The sequence below is a fragment of the Erythrolamprus reginae genome, chromosome 2 (assembly GCF_031021105.1).
Source record: "Erythrolamprus reginae isolate rEryReg1 chromosome 2, rEryReg1.hap1, whole genome shotgun sequence".
In the NCBI taxonomy this organism is placed as follows: Eukaryota; Metazoa; Chordata; class Lepidosauria; order Squamata; family Dipsadidae; genus Erythrolamprus; species Erythrolamprus reginae.
Window position 1 is genome coordinate 116,643,870 of NC_091951.1, and position 25,280 is coordinate 116,669,149.

At 38.5% G+C, this 25,280-nt stretch overlaps 1 protein-coding gene across 6 annotated transcripts in view; it reads left to right on the forward strand.

Moving 5' to 3' along the window:
- Positions 1 to 25,280, forward strand: part of FSTL4 (follistatin like 4) — a 513,621-nt gene that overhangs the window by 269,017 nt on the left and 219,324 nt on the right. Inside the window, exon 1 of one of the 6 annotated variants that reach the window (XM_070739272.1) lies at positions 20,599 to 20,675. The exons of the other annotated variants lie outside the window; for them this stretch is intronic. The gene's annotated coding sequence lies outside the window, so the exon portion shown is untranslated. Of the gene's footprint in view, positions 1 to 20,598; positions 20,676 to 25,280 lie in introns of those variants that run through there. 6 annotated transcript variants of the gene reach the window in all.

A 25,280-nucleotide genomic window follows, 5' to 3' on the forward strand; every position in this document is an offset into this window, starting at 1 on the left:
GTGTCTTTTATAGGTCTTGATAAATATTCTAATTTTGAACAAGTAATTTGGTTTCTTTGCAAATAGGAGGGGATGAAGTGAACCAAACTAATCAGCACTGGCTAATAAAATGTTAATGAATTCAACCTAACCTATTTCTGAGTTCCATGCGGATAGAGACCGTTCTGTACAAATAACATGATAAAAGTTTTTAAAATAAATACAAGGTACAATCCACAAGAGCAACAGACATCTGGGATTGAAGATTAAATCACAGATAGAGAGCATCGTGCTTAATAGAGATGTCAGTGTTGCACAGTAGGATTTCTTTAAACTAATTACATGTGATTTGCTGAAGCAAGGAGATAGAATCCCAAAACTCATCTTATACAAAATAACTCACTTGCAGCTTTCAGGAGCTATGAAAACATTTTCCTCCTGGTAAACAATCTGCATTGTATGGGGGATATATTAAGAAATGTTTAGAAAAGAATATATTCCAGGAGCAATAATTAGCATCCACTTAAACAGCATTGCAAAATGTCTGAGATGCTCTTTGGATTTCGGTTACTGAAAGATCCATAGTTTTGAAATCAGAGTCTTTAAAAAAGAGAGAGAGAGAATAGCAAACCAGCATGAGATTTTGTTGGGCTCCCAACTTCCTTTCTGCAAAATTTATAGTGGGTTCTATGACAAATGGAAGTTCTATGAAAAAAAGGACATTCCACAAGAAAACACCTTATTATATGTGTAAAAAGCCTTTCTGCTATAACACATGACTATTAATGACATGAAGACCAGTATGAAACACTGATACGTACTGAATGTTGCCTAATTTGCCAACTCCTCAAATAGTATTGTATTTCATAAATGTGGCATACAGTTTTCTTCTTATGAAGGACTTGAAACATCTGGGAAACTTATGGAGGTTAATAAAAATCCATATTTAAATTAATATTATATAAATACAAGTGTAGAACCTAGAGCTAATTCCAAGCTGCATGTGGATTATTTGGAGTAGATTTTATTTATTTGTTTATTCATTTAAAATATGTATGTGGCCATCCATCTTATACCAAACTGTGATAGATTTTCACTCTGTGTGTCAGGCCAAAGCCTGCCACATTTAAATGCTTCAGAATGTTTCTTGCTGTAGGAACTTAGCGGAGGGAAGGATGCTGCATGACATGACACATTCCTTTTAGGTTCTCAAGGTCAGCCTATGTTCAGAATCTGGCTGGAAGCTGCTGGGAGTTGTAGGAAACACTGGCAGAAGATGTATGGTTCATGTGATGGGCTTGTGGGAGAAGATGCAAGGAAATGAGCTCTAACCCGGGTGGAGATATACAAATCTAATAAATTCAATTCAATTCAATTCTAACTTTAGATTTGGGTTTCTCCAGTTGTGGTAACATGGCCCTGTTAATAAATTAGAACTTGAAGAAGATGAAACCTTGGATTCTGATTTATTTCTTGGATGCTATTTGGAACACTGACACTGTGGAGCAGAATGAATGGCTCTAACAGGCATGTCCCCATTGAAGACACTCCATAAAATGTCAGTTTAGCTGTGGCATTGCAGATTGCCGACATGTTACTCAAAAAAGGGAGGGGGGAGAAATCACTATACAGTGGTACTTGATACTCATCAATAATTGATTCTGGGAAGCAGTCTCAATACCAAAAAGGAAGGGTACCAAACAAATTTTCCCCATAATGAATAATGTAAATATTGCTTTCCCAAACCACAGACAATGCACATTTTAAGGCAATAATAATTTGGATCTGGTTGCCATAACTGAGACATGGTTTAAGGATTCTAATGAATGGGAAATATCCATACCAGGATATACATTGTATAGGAAGGATAGAATAGAGAGAAGGAGAGGTGGAGTAGCCATTTATGTTAAGGAAAGTCTAAAAACAACACTAATTCAAAATACATGTCAAGATCTGGAGACTCTCTGGATTTGCATGCAAAATAAAGAAGGTTCTGTCATTAGAATTGGGGTGATCTATAGGCCTCCAGGGCAATCTGAGGAATATGACAACAAGATGGTGGATGGAATTACCCAAATGGCAGTAAAGGGAGATATTGTGGTTATGGGTGATTTCAACATGCCTGATGTTGACTGGAATATCTCCAGTGCCCTTACATGCAAAAGTAAGAATATAGTAGAGGCCTTTACAGGAGCAGCTCTGGCACAGGTGGTTAAGACACCGACTAGAGGGGAGAATATTCTAGATTTAGTTTTTACGAATGGGAATTGGGTTTCAGAGGTTAAGGTGGGAGAAAATTTAGGTTGCAGTGACCATCTATGTTTGTGGTTTGATGTAAAAACTGATTGTGAGCAATCCTGTACTACAACCAAAGTATTGGATTTGGTTAGTTGGAAAGATCAAAAGCAACATGAGAAAATATTATTTTACTGAAAGAGTAGTAGATCCTTGGAACAAACTTCCAGCAGACGTGGTTGGTAAATCCACAGTAACTGAATTTAAACATGCCTGGGATAAACATATATCCATCCTAAGATAAAAATACAGGAAATAGTATAAGGGCAGACTAGATGGATCATGAGGTCTTTTTCTGCCGTCAGTCTTCTATGTTTCTATGTAAAAAAGGTTGTATTTCATCACTTTATAGATGACGTAAATGTAAAAATCAATACTTAGATTAAATAAAATAAAAATGTGTAATCATGAGAAAAAAGCGAAAAATACACAAAATATCCACAGAAACTAAGTTAAGACTGTAAGGGCCTGTCTACAGGGCAAGAGCTACCACATGACTAACATGTCACCCTGCAAAGCATAGTGAGTCATCAGACAAATGACACTGACAATTTCTAACTGAATATCAAACAAATGAAAAGTACCAGGACAAAATTTTCTCATCAAAATGCAGAGTATCAATTTCAATGATTTTCAAAGCAGATGAATACCAAGGTAACGCTGTGTGAGTAAAAAATCATGCAGGTTGGAAGAAGAGAACACATTCTAAAGTGTTTCTTACATAAGAAGGGCGGCCTAGAAATTTCATTGATTGATTGATTGATAAATAAATAAATAAGAGAACAATCAATCAAACTAATCAAAGTATATTGGAATATGATAAGTTTCATGCAGAAAGAGAGCATTGCTTATCTTAGACATTATAACATTTTATTTTAATAAAAAAATCTGCAATCTAACTGAGGGGCAACTTCATAATTCTGTACCTCTCCTTTACCTTTTTATGTTGAATTTAAACATGGATTTCTAGTAAAGAATATCTTCTCCAAGACCTTAAAAAAACCCACCTGTGTTCTTTGATAAAATAGAACTGATTTCTATTCTATGCTCACATGACCAAAATTGGAATCTGAAAATGATGGTAGTTCTTCCTTTTTGGAATGAGTTTTCTGTGTGAATGTTAGCATCGTGCTAAATTTCCCACTATAATTTGGTTTATCTTATTTTTCTTGTAAAATAATAATTAAATGCCTTATGAGTTGACATTTTATAGGTTATAAATTTATACTTTTAATATTATTTAAATCATTTTTATTTCAATAATTTATTCTGTCTCTGCTGTCTGTTTGATATGGCAATTTGAAAAATGTGTACCACCCTAAGTGAAATATTTTTAAGCAAAGCAACTTCATTTTGGCATTTATTGTTAATTGAAATTTGCTATTAAGTATTAGTTATAGGCCTTTCAATACTCATGAATTTACATTATGTTAAGCATCTGCTGCTGTTCAGCACAATTTTGATAAACTTACAACAAGCTCATAAATTTAAAGCTGGAGTAATAGAGATTTCAAATTCATAGGAGTTTAATGTTCTGAAAAATGGGATGGAAGATGACATGCTCCACTGAAAGAATCTGAAGTCAGCTGCATTTGGCCTAAATTTCAGGAACAGACAATTTCATTATAAAGTTCAGAGTGGCTTTTCCTGACTGTGCAAGCAATGTATTTACATTATTTCCCACATAGTTCTAAAACAAATAATTTTAAAAAATCAGAAATATAGCCTGTTCATTTATGCAGAATATCTTATATGGGTATGGTAGAGTCTTCTTGCACACTGAATATTAAATGATTTGATGTTCCTTATCATTTTTAAATTTGAGAATCCTTTAAATTTCACTGGTTTTCTAGGATTATGGAGTTTAGACTTTTCATTGTTGGACCTCAACTATAAGAAGGAGCATCATATGCAAGGAAGTAGATCAACATTCATAAAATGGCAAGTGCAACATCACAATCAAAGCCTCTTTTGACATGCCTCTGATGTCAGCACATGTACAAAATGGCTAGGGCTTGCAGAATTTGATCTCTCTTCTCTCCTTCACTGCTGCTGATTTGTTGATATTTTGATCGTTTAATAAAATATTATCCTGATTTTTTTTTAAAAAAATGATTCAGTTTAAAATGTGTGTACATAAGCTAAGTACTTAACACAAAGAGGTATTCACAGTGCATATCAACTGTTATACAGCCATTTTATCAGATATATAGTAAGTATGAACAGATCCCATCATACATATTGGACTTGGTTGTGACTAGAGATAGAAGAGAAAAGAGATAGAAGAGAAATAATTCTGTTTACATATTAATGCTGATTCGCCTAATTTGCACTTGCCAAGCAATATGTATAGAGAAATTTAATTATTCTTTGCCATTTGCTCTTTGGCAATGCAATTTGGCAATGTAATTTACAGTTTAAATATGGATATAAAATTACACTAGGAAATGGTATACAAAACAATGTGCACTGCTTTATAATATAGAAGAGTGTAAAGAAATGCATACACTAGGACAGACCTGGGCAAAGGGTGGCCCACGGGCCGGATGCAGCCCGCCCGCTGTCTGTGACTGGTCCATGGAGGTTGGAAGGAAGGAGAAATGGAGGGAACAAGAAAGGAAGGAAAGGGTGGGCAATTAATTTATTATTATTATTATTATTATTATTATTATTATTATTATTAATTATTATTATTATTAATAATAATAATAATAATAATAATAATAAATTAGATTTGTATGCCGCCCCTCTCCGTAGACTCGGGGCGGCTCACAGCCACAATAAAACAATGTACAACAAACCTAATAATTTAAAAACACTAAAAACCCCATTATTAAAACCAAACATACTCACAAGCATACCATACATAAACTGTATAGGCCCGGGGGAGATGTCTCAATTCCCCCATGCCTGATGGCAGAGGTGGGTTTTAAGGAGTTTACGAAGGGCAAGGAGGGTGGGGGCAGTTCTAATCTCCGGGGGGAGCTGGTTCCAGAGGGTCAGGGCCACCACAGAGAAGGCTCTTCCCCTGGGTCCCGCCAAATGACATTTTTTAGTCGACGGGACCCGGAGAAGGCCAATTCTGTGGGACCTAACCGGTTACTGGAATTTGTGCGACAGAAGGCGGTCCAGGAGATATTCTGGTCTCATGCCATGAAAGGATTTAATTATAATATAATATATACTGTAATATATGATATATAATATAATATAATTTATAATTATAATATAATTAACTCAATTCTACGCAATAATATACAGTATTGGGTAGAACTGAGTTAATTATATTAATCCGGCCCTCTAAAACCATCCCAATTTCCCATTGGAAAATTAATTGCCCACCCCCTGCACTAGGAGAAATGTGTGCAACATACATATGAATTCTCATACATATATCTTTTCAAAAGAATGCTTCAAAGAAAAATATGGAAAGATGAGAAACTGAGCCTGACTGAGTCATCTGCGTATCTGTTTAGCTGCTGTGATGAGAAAAAGAGGGTCAGGCCAATTGTTCTGGATTTGTTGTGACTGTTTTCACTTCGTTACAAAGTGATGCCATACTTCCATCATTTTACTGTGGTGGAACAAAAATAAAATAAGTATGTCCAGTCAGTCAGACTCAATTAGCACTGCTGCTGAACCATCTGCCTTTGCAACATCTGCTAAGCCCAATTGGTCAGTCCCATGCAGGAATTTAGTCTAGAGATTCCTCAAATCTCGCAGACCTGCCTCCTTTCTTCCTCAACATATTGTATAAGTGAGACTTTATTATCTCAGCAGGCAGGCAGAGGTTTTCTCTCATACCAAACATCTAATTCTGCAGATGCTATAGTGCAGTGATGACAAACCTATGGCATGGGTGCCAAAGGTGGCATGTGAAACATATCTGCCAGCACGCAAGCCATTGACCTAACTCTGCTCCAGCATACACGTATGGACCGGCTAGCTGATTTTTGGCTTGCACAGAGGCTCTGGGAGGGCATTTTCGGCTTCCGGGGGGATGATGTTGCCCTACCCAGGCTCCAGGGAAGCCTCTGGAGCCTGGGGAACATGAAAAATTTATTTATTTATTTATTGGATTTGTATGCCGCCCTTCTCCGTAGACTCGGGGCGGTTAACAACAATGATAAAAAACAACATGTAACAATCCAATTAATAAAACAACAAAAAACCCTTATTATAAAACCAAACATACACACAAACATACCATGCATAACTTGTAATGGCCTAGGGGGAAGTAATATCTTAACTACCCCATGCCTGGCGGCATAAGTGAGTCTTGAGTAGTTTACGAAAGACAGAGAGGGTGGGGGCAGTTCTAATCTCCAGGGGGAGTTGGTTCCAGAGGGCCGGGGCCACCACAGAGAAGGCTCTTCCCCTGGGGCCCGCCAAATGACATTGTTTAGTCGACCGGACCTGGTCGTACCAGGCCGACCAGAAGTTGGGAAATGGGCTTTTTCTGATCTACAGAGGACTTTTCAGGGGGCCAGGGGAGGGAATTTTTGCCCTCTCCGGGCATTGAATTATGGGTGTGGGCACTGGCACAGTAATAGTGTGTGCACACAGGCTTTCAGCAGCTGAGGGGAAAAAAGGTTCACCACCACTGCTATAGTGTATCAGATACTAACAGAAGGAGAGTCAGGCAATATGTAGATATGGTATGAGCAATTAGGAAACTAAAAATCAAGTGAAGACTTTAACTATCACTTATTATTTCATGCGGTGAAAGGACAAACATTTATCTTTTCAGAAACCTGTGTGGAGTAAATAAAACAGATTTTATATTTGCAGATACCAAATACCATAAGATACATATGGATAAGAAGAAAAAATAACATTGAAAAGCTTTGATGTTATGTTTCTGAAATCTTTTTTAAAACTCCATGCTGATTTATGGGATTTAAGATGTCCATTAGAGCAAGTGGCAAGTGTCCCCAACCTCCAGGCCACTTCCAGACCTCAGACATGTAGGTGGGAGCTGGGCATGTGCGCACATGTGAACCTTCTCTTGTATGTGTAGCAGCCATTTTGTGCTTCCACAAAACATAGAAACATAGAAGACTGACGGCAGAAAAAGACCTCATGGTCCATCTAGTTTGCCCTTATACTATTTTCTGTATTTTATCTTAGGATGGATATATGTTTATCCCAGGCATGTTTAAATTCAGTTACTGTGGATTTATCTACCACGTCTGCTGGAAGTTTGTTCCAAGGATCTACTACTCTTTCAGTAAAATAATATTTTCTCATGTTGCTTTTGATCTTTCCCCCAACTAACTTCATACTGTGTCCCCTTGTTCTTGTGTTCACTTTCCTATTAAAAACACTTCCCTCCTGGATCTTATTTAACCCTTTAACATATTTAAATGTTTTGATCATGTTCCCCCTTTTCCTTCTGTCCTCCAGACTATACAGATTGAGTTCATTAAGTCTTTCCTGATACGTTTTATGCTTAAAACCTTCCACCATTTTTGAAGCCCATCTTTGGACCCGTTCAATTTTCTCAATATATTTTTGTAGGTGAGGTCTCCAGAATGGAACACAGTATTCCAAATGTGATCTCACCAGCGCTCTATATAAGGGGATCACAATCTCCCTCTTCCTGCTTGTTATACCTCTAGCTATGCAGTCAAGCATCCTACATGCTTTTCCTACCGCCTGACTGCACTGCACTGCACAAAACTTACCTCATGCCAGCACAATGTGCTTGCCATTTTGTGCTCATACATGAAGCTTACCTTATACGAGTGGCAGCCGCTTGCACTAATAAGTGAAGCTCACTTCACTTGCCTACCACTCACAAGCATCTATCCCTTCTCCACCACCACCACCGGGCCTCTAAGCCAGAAAGGGTAGGGATCGCTGCATTCGAGATATCGAGAACTTTTAGCCTAAATAAGCAAAACGTATAAGAGGATTTGATGGCTTGTCTTCAAATTTCTAGAGAGCTGTTACATAGTACATAGATAATATCTGTTGAGTTGTACCAGAAGATAGAACAAGAAGCAATGGGTTTAAATTACAAGGATTTAAATTTTGGTTGAATGTCAGGAACAATGCTAATGGGAAGACCCACTCAACAGTGAAAGAGACTGCTCCTGGAGATAGTTGACTTTCATTCACTGGAAGTGTTTTTGCAAAAACTGGATGGCTATTTATTATCAGGTTTCTGTAGTTGTGGATTTTGGTACCATATGATATCAAATGCCCCTTCAAACCAAATATAAGGAACCTCGACATTTTAGCTGCCTCTCCAATCAGTTAAATAATTGCCATACTTAAGTAAACTTGTGGGCCAACAAATATAGAAAGTAAAAATAGTTACAGTATAGTACTGTGATCTGGCAAAGAAATGACACTTACATTAAAGGCAACACTTTTCATAATGTTGAAAATATTAATCTTTAATGTCATTTGATATGGCCAGGGATTTTAACACAAACTCAGAATTAGAGGAGATTCCAAGTATTACAGAAAAGTTGATGTTACAATAACTATCAATAAGATAGCCTCCCCACAATGAAGCCATGCAGAGCCCTCCCAATTCCTTTACAGCTGAGTATGCAGACAGATAATCCTGGGTAATTTAACAAGCAGGCTGGAGGTTGACAGCTCCTAATGCAATTCCCAATCATGACATTCTAACTTACCAGTTTCAGAATACAATAAAAAACTTGTGCTGAATTACCAAACTAGAAATTGGTAGAGATGGCAGTGAAACTTCAAAAAAGATGTACGTTTGTAAATGCCATTTAAAGGCATGCAGTATTCACATTCCACTAACGTAGGCTACCCTTACATTAGTAAATCAAATACAATAAATAAATAAAGCAGAATACAAAATACAAACTTGGAAGAAATGAACTTGTAGATGACCTTCATTCTGTCAAAGACTTGGAAGTATCCAGCAATCTAAATACAAGAGCGCACTGTAACAACATTGCCAAAAAGGTACTAAGAGTTGTTAATCTAATCTTACGTAGCTTCTTCTCTAGCAATATTACAAGCATTACAGTAGTCGAACCTTCAGGTGATGAGAGCATGAGTGACTGTGAGCAGTGACTCCCAGTCCAGGTAGGGCCGCAACTGGTGCACCAGGCGAACCTGGGCAAACGCCCCCCTCACCACAGCTGAAAGATGGTTCTCTAATGTGAGCTGTGGATCGAGGAGGACGCCCAAGTAGTGGACCCTCTCTGAGGCGGTCAATAATTCCCCCCCCAGGGTAATGGACGGACAGATGGAATTGTCCTTGGGAGGCAAGACCCACAGCCACTCCGTCTTCATCTTTAACAGAAAACTTAGCTTACCATCTCTAATGAAATAATACAATCCCTTTTTAAACTACTCATTAATTTCCAAGATTTAAATGTCAATTTATCAAACCCCATCACATAGTTTCATAGTGAAGCATGGGTATCAGCTATATAGAATATTTCCAAATGAAAATGAATTGTTATTTTATTTAGAATTTGAATTGATTTATACTTGTCTATAAAATGGATGGGATGTTACATTTAATTTCTTCTGTGGTTTTAATATACAAATTCATCCAAAATAATGTGATAATGTACAGTATGTGTGGTGTCTGTGCAGATTTCTGAAATTGCTAAAGCATTTGGGGAAGTTCCTAGAACCATTGGAAATGTTGCATTAGGATTGCATTTCCTTGTTGTTTATGGCTACATTGCTCCTTCAACCCTGCTAATAGAGAGAAAATTCCTTTGAATAATTAGCATGAAACGCTTCCCCATACAATCATCTAATTCAATAACCAATTGTTGGATAACAGTAAAGTGGTTATTCAAAATGCCAAAGGTTCCACATGAAGGATAATTCAGTAACGATTTAGTAGTAATGTTTTGATCACAACATCCTTCATCCCTTGTCTAAGTCAGATTGGAAAAGTTTTATAATTGATACCCTTGAGAACTAACTGTGGCTATGTTTAGTGAGGCAAGGTGCTGATGAAGCTAGATTGATCAGCACTGAGCAAATAAGCAGAGGGGAAACTAAGAGGAATTTGCTAGGGAGTTTCAGAGGAAGAGCAGAGAGTGGCCACAATAGTTCTTAAAAATTGTGTACTGAGCTGTGAAGCATAAAAAGATCATATTCTGAATAGTTGCTGATTATAGGGAGTGAGTCTTATGGAAGTGATCAGAGACATTCAGAAGGACAGGAAGAGTTTTTCATAATTTTTAAGGCTTCATACTTGAAACATTTGAGAGTAGACCGAAAGAAAGGGAGATAAAAGCCTTTTTTTATTAGTGGTGCCTTAAGAATTAAAAGAATGACCAGAACTCTCCAGGTATGAATTGAAAAGTTTGTGAAATGTATGTTTCCTTTCTGAAAGCAACCTGAGATATATTTGCCACAAATGGAAGATTACAAAAGTCCTTGAGGAGGAAAAACAAAAAAATCCCCAAAAGGATTGGAAAAGCAAATGGCTATCTTTCACCTGATGAGAAACAACAAAGATTTTATCCGTTCAAAAAACCAGCAACCATCAGAAATAAGAGAAGGGGAAGATTTTCTGCATGACTGGAACCTGGAAATGGTTTTTAGCCCCTTGTAGATGAAATAGATTTTGAATGTTCAGATATTGCAGAACAAGAGATAGAACACTAGATTCCTAAAGAGTGGAGATGATGCAACTATTCCCCGTAAGAAAAGCAAAGAAAAAAGTTCTCAGTCAAGAAATTCACATTATTACAAGGACTGAAACAAATGTACACGCCAACCAGATCTATCAGTATGTGAACTGTGGTGATTGCTAGAACAAAGATCAGGAAAGTGATAAATTAACTTCTACTGACAATAATTCCTTCTTGCTAATACATGTGGGGACAAATAATACTTCAAAGAACAACTATAATAATATTGTAATGGAACTTGAAAATAAAGAAACTTAAGAACTTCAGTCTGACAGTTTTCAATGACCCACAAATAAATGGGTAAATGTCTGGGACAAACCTTTTTATCAGTCCCGGAAAACAACCTGGCTACAAAGCTGGGACATGATCAGTGAAGTAAAGACAAGGATAGAGAAAGTTTGAACAGCATTCTTCAAAATGAAACAGGTCTGCAGTCACGACATAAGCCTAAGACTGAAAATCAGGCTTGTCAGATGTTACATCTTTTCTATCCTGTTCTATGGATTAGAGAGTTAGTTGTCTGACAGAATAGCGCCGGTCGACTTACCGGCTGGCAGCCTTTGCCGGAGGGACCGGGCAGACACCGGACTCCCTCATGGCGGCCGCCATCTTGTTTTCGGCCAAAATCTCGCGAGATGAGATTTCGGCCGAAAATCAGGCCTACGAGGCCTGACGTTGCTACCGGTCAGGGGCGGGGCTTGCTGGCCCTATTTAAGGGCCTGCAGGCCCTGGGCCAAGCCTTTTCGCTGGGACCGGCAGCTGGAGCAGACACCCGCCCGCCCTCCACTATTTTGCAGTGTGCTACTATTGGGTCGCCCCTAGGGGGGCCGAATGGGAATTTTTTGCGGCTTTGCCCATTAGGCATGGCCGTTTTTTCGCCCATTCCACACTGGGGAGATGGATGTGTGGTTAGGGGGTGCTTGCATTTAATAGGTTGATTGGCTTACCTTTGGTCATTTTGGGTAGGCAGGTTATCGGCGGAAATCTGGGTGGTGGTTAGCAACTGCGCGTTCTCCCTTGGGTATCTTTGGGGATGATTGACAGGTTCTCTCCAAGCTCATGGTGGGGTGCTACCTGAGCAGTTGGGGGGAAACTGTCTTTGGGTCCCGCACATTGAAGTCCCCGGGTAGGGGTGCGCCGGCGGGACCCCCCTCATGCGAGTGCATGGCAGGGTCTCAGGTGAGGGAGAGGTCCCTCACCTGGACTAGCATCGAGCTACGCCCATAGTTGCCCAGGAATGTTGAGTTGCTACGTCATTTCCGCCCCGGAAGTATTTGTTTGACCCTGCAGGTCCACTGTTTGGGTCATAGTTAAGCATGTTGATTTATGCTAATTTATGCTAATTTATGCTAATTTAATTAAATAAATTATGCAAATTATTAATTAATAAAAATGACCCAAGTTTAAATCTAGCTCTTGTGTCCATGTCGTTACTCCGTCTCTTCGGCAAAAAAAACTTAAAGAAACTAGAAGCATTTGGAATGTAGATTTATAGACTAATGTTACATATAAATTGGGTTAACAACATCACAAATGAGAAAGTGATAAGCTTCCTGGGAAAGCAAATGAAAATCATCAAAGCCATTAAAAAGCCATTAAAAAGCAAAAGTTAAAATACTGTATTTTGGACATGTCATGTGATACCCAGAAAAATACAGCATCCTTCAGGGAAAGATTGAAGACAAATTAGGTCTAGGCATGGATTGGCTGAAAGGGCTGTTAGATCCGCCAAAGAAGTGTTAAGCAGGATGGGCATGGGGTACGGGTTGGCCAAGATAGACAAGTATTTGTTGATTCACAACGTGATACCTTGCCGCTTTACCAATATAAATCTGGCTGAATAACAGATGGGATGCATCTGAACCCTCTTGTATCATTTATATCCAGAGTATGCTCCAAAGAAACCTCTATATTCTACTGGGGAGTTAAGTGGAATAAGTGTGGGAGCAGAAATCTTTGCCAGAAATTACACTGGCAATCGCTTGTGCTTACCCGGGGAAGTGACAAAAGTCACAGGGACTTGTTCGTAGGTAATTAAACTAAGTTATGGTTGGGTTTGGAGTCGTTACCTGAATGAACTTTTGGGGCGGAGGAGTATTTTTGGTGAGCCCCCTAGAACAGTTTCCACCAGCCCCCACCTACCAACTCCATGCCATTTTAACCATTGTCTGACTTCAATGAGGAGCAAGTGGCAAACTTACCACGAGTTCCTGGGACCAGTCCAGTGAAGAAGATGGTGTAGCTTCAAAAAGAAGAAGAAAGAAGTCTAAGATGTTCAGAGTGCATTCAAAATCACCCTGCCTAACCAGTGGATTACACATGTGCCAACTAGGTGGGAAGGAGTGTTATGTCTGTGAGTTCTCACTCACATCCATTCTCTATGTGCACACTGTCTCCTGATTGGCTACCTTTTGACAGCTCACTATATAAGGAGTTGTCCAACAGGGTTTGATTATTGCCATCAGCTGAGAGAGCACGTGTGTGTTAGTTGTATGATATAAAGACAGCTGTTAGCACAGAAGCCTGGCTTGTCTCAGTCATTGACCCACCATTCTGGGATTGGAACAACATCTGATTTCTGGTACCCCACCTAATCAACAGAGTTTTAATTCCGATTTTCTTAGATGACAATTCCCTTGAGTCATGGCCAGAGGTGAAATGCTACCAGTTTGGACCAGTTCTCTCGAAGCGGTATTAAAAAATGCTACCGATTCATGTGAACCAGTATGAACCAGTATATCTGACGATCAGCTGTGCAATGATCAACTGTGCTGTGTGATCTGGGTTAGCTAGAAAGCAGGATTTCCTGCTTTCTAGCCAATCTAAATTGCTGATCCCCTGCCTCGCTGTTCTACTTTGCAGACTCCAATAGCTTCAAAATGTTCCTTTTTCAGCACTGCAGAGTACTGCCTGCAGTGCACATCCATGTGCAAAGCGAACCAGTAGCAGACTTCAGAGGATTTCACCTCTGATCATGGCTGTTGCCACATTTGAAATCTGGGAGGGGATATTTCTAACTCCTGAGATACCTCAGACTCCAGAGAAGCAGGTTGAAATCCCATGCAATATGTCTGGGGAACTCCACTGGCAATCAGCCAGAGACCCAAGAACCCCAGGTAGAAATATTACTACACTATACTGCGGAAGATAAGCAAGCAGCAATTCCAACTAATCCCTACAGCCCAGATTCACAAAAAGGGTCTCTTTAACTGATTATATCTGTAGCACGGCTCTGAAAGACAGCTAAATGCCTACATTACAAATGCCCGGCCGACGGCTTAAACCGCCGGCCGAAATTACCTCCGGGGCTGGGGAGACGCTGCCGGAAGCTCTTTCAAGCTCCGGACTTCCGGGTTCCTCTGGAACCTGGAAGTTCGGCTTTTGGCAGCGCGCCAAGGTGGTGCGCTGCCTGCTGGTCGGGGGAGGTCCTGGATCGCCCTATTTAAGGGCGATTCAGACAGGACCTCCCCCTTGCCTCGGCTCTCCTGAAGCGAACACCCGCCCACCCTCCACTATCAACAGAGTGTCCTGAGGCGGTCGCCTCGGGGCCAAATAGGAATTTTTTGCGGCCTCCCCTTTAGAGGCGGCCATTTTTCGCCTATTCCACACTGACGGCACGGACTGGATTGGTTAGGGGGTGCGGCGCACTTAGATATCAGTATAGGCCTCCCTCTGGTCATTGGGGTTTGGCAGGTTAGGGGCGGAAATGGGCAATTAGAAGTGACTGCGCATGCTCCTTTGGGCATCCTTCAAAGGGTGATGGACCGCCTCTCTCCAGGAACTAGAGGTTGGAACAATGTCGGGGATTGGAGAGAGGATGTCCATGGGAATCATTGGATCCAGTTTCCCACAGGGATTGGAGGGTGAACTCCTCCCACACGATGAAGGGGCGTGGCTTGGATCCAGGTGAAGGTGGTACCTTCACCTGGTTCAGCAAGGAGTTTTTGCCCAATGTTGCCAAGGAATTTTATGGTAGGAATTTCCGCCCCGTTAGTTTTGGCCTCTGCAGGTCCTTAGTTCTTTCTGAATTTAAATATTTAAATTGACGTATTCAAATTTATTTAAATTTATGTTAATTCAATAAATGACCCGTATTTAATCCACAACATGTCTCAGCGTCATTACTCCGCTTCTGGGGGTAATAGCTATTTCCCCATCCCTAACCCAGACTCATGGCAGGTACCATGCTTGATACTAGGCAAGTCACATCTCAGAGAGGACAACAATGTCTTCCCTTCCCAACCAAATTTCAGTGATGGAAGCTTAGAGGAAAAATACCTTCTACTTTCAAGAAGTGCTTTTTTGCTGTTAAATAAATAAAAACTTGACGTTGTAGTGTGCCAGTGAAACCTCACTCCATTACTAAAAGGTCTGTAAGGGGTGTGCATAAGTGCCCCATTGTGCCTACCATCCCTGTCCTAATGTCCTATTGCTTGATTTATCTGTACCTACTTTACTCATGTTTATGTTTATATCAATACCTACTATCTTGTACATGTTTGACAAATGGATGGATGGATGGATAAGATGTTTTAAAATTATTCTGAATTCAAAAATATTTTCACAGACTTCTGAATCCAAGAATGTAATAGAGGCTAAGAAAAAGAACGTGCACAGTTTTTAAAAAATCCTGTATGTGTCATGTCAAGCACAGGAGACAGCTCAACAAACAAAAGACCAAACTGGCAGGTGTTGGGGGAGTGAAAATAGGCATGCCATATATTGAGAAGGTGCTGAAATTTTTCCTCTCTCCATTCCATTACAATACTTTCCTGGAGGGAAACTGTCATGAGCATTAAGTAGACTGGTTGTTGTCGTGTTGCGATGATATTTAAATAATTGTGACTGTAATCCTTCATCCTGTTACTGAGAAGAAGCCCTGCTGAATTCAGACACACTTATTCCTGGCTCAGTTTGTTAAGTCTGCCTGGATTGCCATGTCCTGAAACGGATACTCATATACCTTTGAATGTTGACATTAAAAAGAAAATCCCAAAGAGTGGCTTTTCCACTCTTGGCATTCTGTTGGGGAGAGAAAACTCAGTGGGTAAATTATTTTTGTATTTTGATGGAATTTACCTGCAACGTCTGCAAATACAGAACCGTTAGCACCTACTGATTGATATTTGAAGGTGGTCAAAAGGTTGGTGTGACTTGATTACCCAAAAAGGGGGGGGGGGGAGGAAAGCATTCCAAACACAGAAAAAGCCTGAAAAATGCATGAATACAACAAAGTGTAGGTTCTGTAGGAACATATTTGTTTAGCTTACTTCACATGAATCTTGGGGAAGAGGAAAATATAACACCTAGGAAGGTTCCACTCTAATTTAGATCATTTGCCAGAATGTTCAAGTTGAGATTTCCTCCCCATTTCCCCCCCTTAGGTTACTCTCATATTCTGGGCACCAAATAATCAGGCATTTTGCTAAATGGAATTCTGTAGAAAAGACTGTTGATTGATTACATGAAAAACACATTTTGTGAATCCTGATTATTTGAGACAAGATCAGGAAATTCTGTGTACTTGTAAAAACGTCCCATTAAAGGCTTTAGTTTTTAAAATTGAATTACAGAGAGAACTGAGGAAAAGGGATGTAAAGATAATGAAACTTAATTTTAATATTGGCCTTAGATATCAATAATAGAAAAGATAAGGCAGATGAATATTAAACATGCAACAGGCTTTGAAAATAAGCAGAAAACCTTAAGTTCATCAGCCATTCAATAATTAGATGTTTCTCACTTTTCTAATGGCATTGACTAGACCTGCCCTAGATGTTATCACACACGTGGGCCACGATTTGGTTTTATGAGAAATGCATAAAAGATGCTCAGAAAATATATTTTAATATTTTGCACAGACAAATCACAGCTCCTGGTTTCTTCCTGTTTTAATATGCTTTCAAATGTCCAACAGGCATCAGGAAATTTTTAAAAAGCCCATAGGTGGGGCTCCCTTGTCAACCTTAATGTCCACCTACATTCTTATTGATACAGAAGATGTTTCAGATGATGGACTTAAGCTGAGCATCTCATTTAGTCGGTTCCACAGACTGCTGAAAGCTATCACCCATAGAAGCCACAGCTGCAAATAAAGCTTCCTTTGAAAGTTTAGCTATTCTGCAAATTCATTAAGATAGCAGGTTAGAGGGTTTTTTTCCTATTAATTCTCTCACAAATGAGACTTATGTTAAAAATGTCCAAGTTTTAAAAAAAGTCTAAATAATAAAACACAAAGAAAATGATTTTAGTCTTGACAGTACCAACTATATGATTACAGTATACTATAATTTCAACAAATTTTTATTGTTACCGCTAATCAGTATTCCTATGGCATATACTCTATAATAGGAACAATCAAGTGGAGAGCAGTACGTGCAAGTAAGTAAAATTTAAAACATCAGCAGAATTTCTAAATCATCTCAAGCATAATAAGGAGAGAAAAATACTTTATTTTGGACAATGACCAGCCTGTAGAAAGATACAATATAGTCATCTTGTTCTTTGCATTATTCCAGCTTTTTGCTGGCCATTTTGTCTAGTCTGCACCATCCCGTATGTCTGCATCTCAAATATTATGTCAGGTTGGTGATGTGACATTGAAGCCAACTTATCACAAATGTTGATGCCCCCTTTCTCATCTGGGCTTGGGAACAGCAATGGCAGAGTTGTGACCAGTAGTGGAATATCTTGTAAAACATGATAAAACATTCATACAAATAGGAATAAAATGAACAAAACATTTTACGAATGCACCAATTTAACTGATTATTTTTTTGTTATTTAGATTTATTTTATAAATCTTAAATATTTAATATTTGGAATTCTAATATTTATAAAATAAATCTAAATAACAAAAAAATAATCAGTTAACTTGGTGCATTCCTACTTAGGTGCTATAAAATATGGTGTGTGCATTATAATATCTAATAAAACAGTATCTAACAGATATGAAATTCTATACAGATTCCATAATCTCAAAGACAAACAAATTTTTCCTTTTCATATCTGTGGGCAACATAACAATATTTAGAGAGATTTGGAGAGACTGTATTGCTCCTATTAGACAGTGGATACCAAAGGTAAAATAAATTTCAATGCATGTTATTTGAGACACATCATGGTACCTGGAAAATATTTCTCAGAAATTTAGACTGAAGGATCTTTACCAGCGAGATATATTTATAGGATCCTGTTACTAAAACATATTGAAGCTGCCCTTCGGTTTTAGAAATAAATAGTTAATTTATTATATGCACTGATAATTTATGCACTGGAGACAAATTCCTTTTGTGTTCCAATCACACTTGGCCAATAAAGAATTCTATTCTATTCTGTTAGAAATAAATAGTTTAATTTATTGTGGGTATATGTTGCTCCCCAGAATCTATCACATATTTGAATATGGAAAGTTTATCTTGGTGTTTTCTGTAGAACAGGTAGCATGCATAGCTGTCATTCCAGCTCAGCTCCACTGTGCATGCCTCCCACCAGCCAAGTGGTTTTCGGGTCTCTTTTGTGCATACTTGGGGATAGTGTGCATGCGGGAGATGTGTATGCATGCATGTGGGGTGGGGCATATGCAGGGTTCGTGCACATGCGTGGTGTCACATGCATAATCAGAGTCATGTGCTCATGGGGCCATGCATGGAGAGGGGACCATGCACATGCCTGGGGAGGGGGTTCTCACACACACGTGTAGGGTGATTGTGGGGATCACACATGCATGCAGGGGGCGTAGGGCACGTGCGGTCACACACAGGGTCTGAGTGCAAGTCGGGGTCCATTATTTTTGCTTTTGGTATGCAACAACAAAAAGGTTAGCCATCACTGCTGTGGAACATAATCCAGATGTGCATTCCAGCTTTCTGTGGCATGAAAGACTCTTCACAAGTATTTGAATAATTGGACCTCATGTCCATTTAGCTTATATCTATGAACTTAAAGCATTTTGCAAAAACTGCAATGTTGGTTTTATAATCATTAATCCATGTGCATTATTGTACAAGGGAACATAATCTCAGGCCAATCTGGGTCAGTGCCACTACAATTACATGGTGCATAGAAAGAAGGATTAAAATGTATTTAAATGCCATTTTAGGAGGGATAATATGCCAAATTATTCAAAGCTGAAATCTGACTTACATAAATGTTTAACATTTTAGGAGCCAGAATATAGCTGTGTGAAGCTCCTTTAACTATCAGGTTATAATGGGCCTGCATAGATTGAAACACATTTAGTTTATTTAGTTTATTTATTTATTTGTCATACAAATATAGTATTGTATTGTAGTATGTTTAACATAATATAAGTATAAAGTAGAGATAGAAAAGATAAAAAGACATTAGGTCAGGAACGGTAGGCACAAAGGTGCACTTATGCACGCCACTTATTATCAAACTTTATATATATATTTGTTTTCGTAGATTTTCACGGGTATATGTATGTAGATTATTCTGAGTTCAGGTTTTGCCCCGTGTAATATTTTGAGTGTCTATGCAACGTTTCGGTGAAATCACATTCACCATCATCAGGTTGAAGTTATAAGCTTCGTGCTGCTGTAAATATAGTAAATATAAACTATAACTATAACTATAAACTATAACTATAAACTATATTTACAGCAGCACGAAGCTTATAACTTCAGCCTGATGATGGTGATTAGTAAGTATATATCTCTTTAGAGTTTCAATAGTAGAAGCTAATATCTACTGGTGGAAGATTTTTTTCATTTGTGGCTATTTCAAATTAAGTTAAAGGATGTTTTTTATCTACAAAGAGTATATAACACTGAATTAGGACTATTTTTCAATCAAGTATCAAAACTTGGTTTATATGGGTTTATATAGGACAAATCTTCTGCAAACCAGCATACCCAACTGCCAGTGTGTGTTCTACCTCAACTTTCTCTCTTAATTGGATAGCATACATCTTGCTAGTAACATTGAGCAAGCTCACAGATCAATAATTAGAAGGAACATTCTTTTTACCTTTTTATAAACAGGTTATTATTGCAAAATCACATTCCCAAGAGAAACGTGCAGTGCTAACTTTATGTGTAAAAAAGAAAAGGTAAAACAGGGCTACACCAATCTAATTTCCTATGTATAATTTCTGTGGTAATAAAATCATTTGTCTGGTGCTTGTGTTTAGCCTCAGATGTACTTCTTGTCTTTGGAAGAGCCATTGTACTCTACAGATATTAGATACTGAAATATTGAACAGTTAAATAATGAGGTTAGCTTCCAGCTACTGGGGTACAAGAAGCTGTATTTTCAACACAGCTATTATATGTGGGTGTATATTGTGTAACATTATCTGATTCCTCACTAAAATATGGATTGGATCCAGAACTTTCTTCATTCCTGGAAATGACCCTAAGTATACTGACTCAAAGAATACCCCTATTTGTTAGTATTCACTGTCACATCCCAAAGTTTTGTCTAAACCTCCCCAAAGGACTTTTGGGTTCAAATATTACTACAGGAAATACTAAGGTTGAAGGTTGCCTCCTTCCCTATTTAGCTGTAAAGACATTCAAATTATGAGAAAGGCTGTCTTGTCAAAAGAGAGTCAAAGCTTTCTGTCTAGGAAGGAAAGGAGAAAAAACTTGCAATTCTGTCTCTGTTTTGGACACCAGGTGGCAAACCTCAAAGATATACCCTAAAGATACAAAATGAATTAATATGAAACTTCTGGGAGGGGCTCAATTAGGAAATAATCCTGAGTCTCCAGGAGCTGTTAACAAGGTAAGCCAGCTGTGAGCTATCTATTAATAAGATCTACAAATGAGGATTTTTTAAAAATTGAATTAAATCGTTAATAATGGTTTTCTTCAGGAAAGGGGGAAAATGCTTGAGGATAGTTAACAAAGCAGCTCTATAATGGAAACAAATGAGAGTGCCTGCAGTTGGTGCACCATTGTTTCCTTGGCCTTAGCCATCACAACCAGTGCTAGAAAAAAATGTTCTTACTAAATAAGGTCTGGAAACCAGAACTGTTAACAGATAAGATTTACGGGCTCCCAACAGATTAGGAGGATTGCAAGTGTCTCTGGTAGTGGTAATGACAAAGGATCAAGGCAAATGTTATAGCAAGGGTAGTTTGCTAAACCCTGTACAATCTCTTCAAACAGGATACTGTATTAGGAAGCCTCATGTAAGGAAAGAGTATGTTTAAAAAAATCAAAGGAAGCCATCTGACTGAATAATGGAAAGATACATCATTTTAATTTTATAAATTAGGATAATGCTTTTGATAAAATTGAAGTTGGTTAGTAAAATTGATATTAGGGCTCCATACACTTTGCAAATGATTTAATAAGTCATTTTAGGGGGAAATGTTATTTTTCCCCTCCTGTGAGCTTATTCTGAAAACCATGGATGAATTTGTTAAAAATATGACATGATAGAGAGATCTTATTGCTTCTTTCTTTGACAAAGTGACTAGATTACGAGACCAAGTCTAATGGGAATTCCTAAGGTTTTCAGTAAAATTCACCATAGCTTCTTTCTTTATAAAATAGAAAAATATGGGATAAATGGTCCCACTATCAGATTGGGAATTGGTTGAATAGCCATGTCCCTTAATGAATTTGCCCCTCCATGGAGAGAAGTTTGCAGGGGGGGTATCTCAAAGTTTGGGGGAGATTCAGCAGTCTTCAGCACCTTTATACATGAATTAAATAAGGGGGATGAAGAATGCTGAGCAAAATTGCATATGATACAAAACCTGAAGGGTTGTTACTAATAGCATAGAAGATTGAGTCAGAATTCAAAAGGCTTCTATCGGCTTGAACTCTGAGCTTTTCCCAACAAAATGCAGTTTAACATCAAGAAATTTGGTTTATGTATTTATATGTGAATCATCAGAAATACTGTATATCCGCCCTGAATCTGCGGAGAATGGCGGCATAGAAATCCAAACAAACAAACAAACTGTCAGGCCCAAAGCCATTATGTGAAATTAGAGACTTTGGCCTGCCACACTTAGAACAGCAATAGGGAAACGGGAGGGGTGAGAGAGAGAGAGAGAGAGAGAAGTTGATAACCACCACACATTCCTTTACGCAGAGTCGAAGGTCAACTGAACAAATAAGGAAGCCAGTGAATCCCTGCACCGGATTGGTCCACGAGATTGCACATGGGGATGTAGGGATGTGAGATGAACCTTAACCTGGATGGGGAACTAAAAAGAATTTAGTGTTGGAATGGACAGTTTACGAATCCAACATGGCTTTGTTAATAAATCGAACCTTGTGTGAGAGCACAGGAGTGGAATGCGATTTATTTCTCAGATGCTATTGGGTTCATTGACAGAAAATTCCAACACTTAGCCAAATTCCAACAAACAAATAAATACAAGAAAATTATGCCTTGCTCAACAATAGTATATCTGAGAAGGATAAGGGTCTTCTGGTAGTCTGTATCAATATGTTGTAGCTCCAAAAGAGACAATTCAATCTTGGGCAGATCAACATAGGTTTTGCAATAGTGGTGAATATCTATGGTTCAAGTGTAAGATGAGGTTCAATTCTTTGAGCTTGTGGATTTGTTTCCAAATGTATTTTGCGTGCCCTCAGATAAGGCTCCATGTGCCATCTTTGACATGTGTGTCATAGGTTTGCTGTCACTGTCCTAGATCATCTCTCCTGGACATTCCTAGTAATGGACACACTAGTTCACATACACATGGAGAGGCAGAGACACACTCATACACATTAAATTTGTCTAGAACATCCTCCCCCCCCCCCTGGGTACTATCCAGATGAATGAGATGCAACTCACTGAGAATTGAATCCCGGTCATCTGGATAGTACCTAGTTGGGGAAGCTATTTGTTGGGTCCTGGGACTGAAGACGCTGGAAACATTGAAGTGACTCAAAACAGCTTTTTATTCAGTAAAATGTGACCAGCTTAAAACAAGCAAAGGTATCTTTTAATGTTTCTGGCTATGCTGACCAATCAGAAATCTTCATCTTCCCACTCTGCAGAACAGAGCCAGATGTAGCAATTAGCCAATTCAAACCTTAGTATATTACAAACCCTAATACATAACACTATTCTAGACAAATTCAGTTTAAAACAGCCTTGTGTGTATGTGTGTATGTTCTACCATCACTAATGTCTCTATTGCTTATTGCTATTTAGTTGAACAGTGATGGGGCAATGTCCCTCTTTCATTATCCCCTATGCTAATAATCATTTGCCAAGGCCAGACAAAAAGTTTGTGGCTGAAGTTTGGCTGCTCTAAAATCCCAAAGCCAATTTGACCACTTTGTCTTAAAAAATCACACATTGATAATTGTCACAGCACTTCCAGGGTTATGTCATTTCTCATTACCAGCTCTCTCATTGGATTGAGGTAGAATCCACTGCATATTTAATCTGAAATGAGCCTTGCTGTATTCAGCACAGAACTCAGTGAGTACAGTGTTTACTCCTTAGCAAGTATGTTTAGGAAGATAGCCTAAATGGTAACATGGCTGTCATTAGTCATGTGACTTGCAACCAATTTATCAAATTGTTAAGCAATTAGATTTAAATGGCTTAAATTATAGTTGCAAATTGCAACCATCTCAATATATTTTGAGGTACTGTATATTGAAGGGTATAGCAATTTACAGCCTGATAAATCAATGCATATTTTAAATGATGGTTAAAGTATAAAGGGTGGTTTTTAATATTTTCCTTTTTTTATTCCTTATCACAGTGACAAACTAGAGCTAAAATGGCATAAGTGTGCTGATAATTCATGTTCACCCTGATGAAAATTGGAACTTACTGATTAGAAGTGGTGTCCTTTGATTAATTGCCTAAAGCTTTAACTGATTAAGAAGCCAATTATAGCTTATAGCTCTACTTATTGTTGGAGTAGAGTTTATAAAGGAAGTGTTTCAGCTCACTTGGCATTCTTATGTACTCAGGAATGGAATTTTACCAAGTGCAACCTGGCAGAGAATCCTGTAATTTATATATCCCCATAATCAGGAATTGATTCTAGTTTATGTTTCTGATGGGCCACACTGGCACACATGTGCATGCACAGTACTAAAAACCCAGCTCCTGCACATGTCAAGAAACAAAAAACAGCTTCTGCACAGAAGCAAAAACCAAGATGGCATCGCCTATGGTACCAATGAGAGAGCCAGTTTGGAGGCGTGTTCAGTGGGCCATTGCTGCCAGGTCAGTGAGCGGGGGGGGATTCCCGCTACCAGTTCTATAGAATCGGTCCAAACTGGCCATAATGGAGAATCCACAGCTAAAAGCTTTAGCTATAAGTAAAGAAATGGGAATAGCCCTCACTGATGCTTACAAAGCATCTTATGTTGAATTTTGTGTTCAGCATTTTTGTCTTCTTGTAGTGAAATATATGGCTTATCTCTTATACATGCAGATTATGTGTTCTTCTCATCTTTTTTTTTCCTTTTTCCCTAAATCTCCGACAAATTATATTTATAGACATATATGATAATAAGGCCATGTTTTTCATACTGAAGCTCACAGTGTCAGTGATAGATCTTACATCTATTACTGCAAAGAACGCAAATAAGTTACCCTCCAAACCCTTACAACAGATATTCAGTAGAGAGGTTTTCAGATGAGCCTTATATTTTCATATTTTTATTTTGGAAACATAACTTTTATTATATTTCCATTGCTGAAAGTCCCACTGTATGAATATTTCATTGGGGGGTCTATGGAGATTCTCAGTCAGCCAGGTCATGGTTGTCCCAAAGGTGAAAACGCAGCTTTGGGACATAGGAGATCTAGTTTTAGATCTAGTTTTAACTTCATTGGGACCCAATCCCTGATATTTGCTCTGTTTCACTCCTTTTTGTTTTTACCTGGTCCAGTGGCCATTTCTCTAATCTCCATTGATTGCAAAAAGACAAAAGATCAGCAATAATCTAATATGAATTTTCTAGTTAATAAAGAGCCATGGTGACGCAGTGGTTAAAATGCAGTACTGCAGGCTGATGGCTCAGGGCCAAACTATTTACGGGACCGTCTCTTGCCGCATACCTCCCAGAGACCAATAAGAGCACACAGAGTTGGCCCCTCCTGGTCCCATCGACTGAGCAATGCAGGTAGGGCCTTCTCTGTTGCTGCTACAATTTTAATGCTGTGTGCTTGTATTCTAATCCTGAAGTCATTCAGGAAATATCTAAACAAAATAAAGTGAAATACTGGGATTGATGCATTGTGTTAACAGCTTTTTATAGGAGGAAGTTACTTTTGAAGCAGTTACAATGTACATTATCCAAAAAAACCATTGGAACTTGTATCATACTGAGTAGTCAAATTATTTGTCTTAACCCATCAGAAAATATTGAAAGTATGCTATGCTTTATG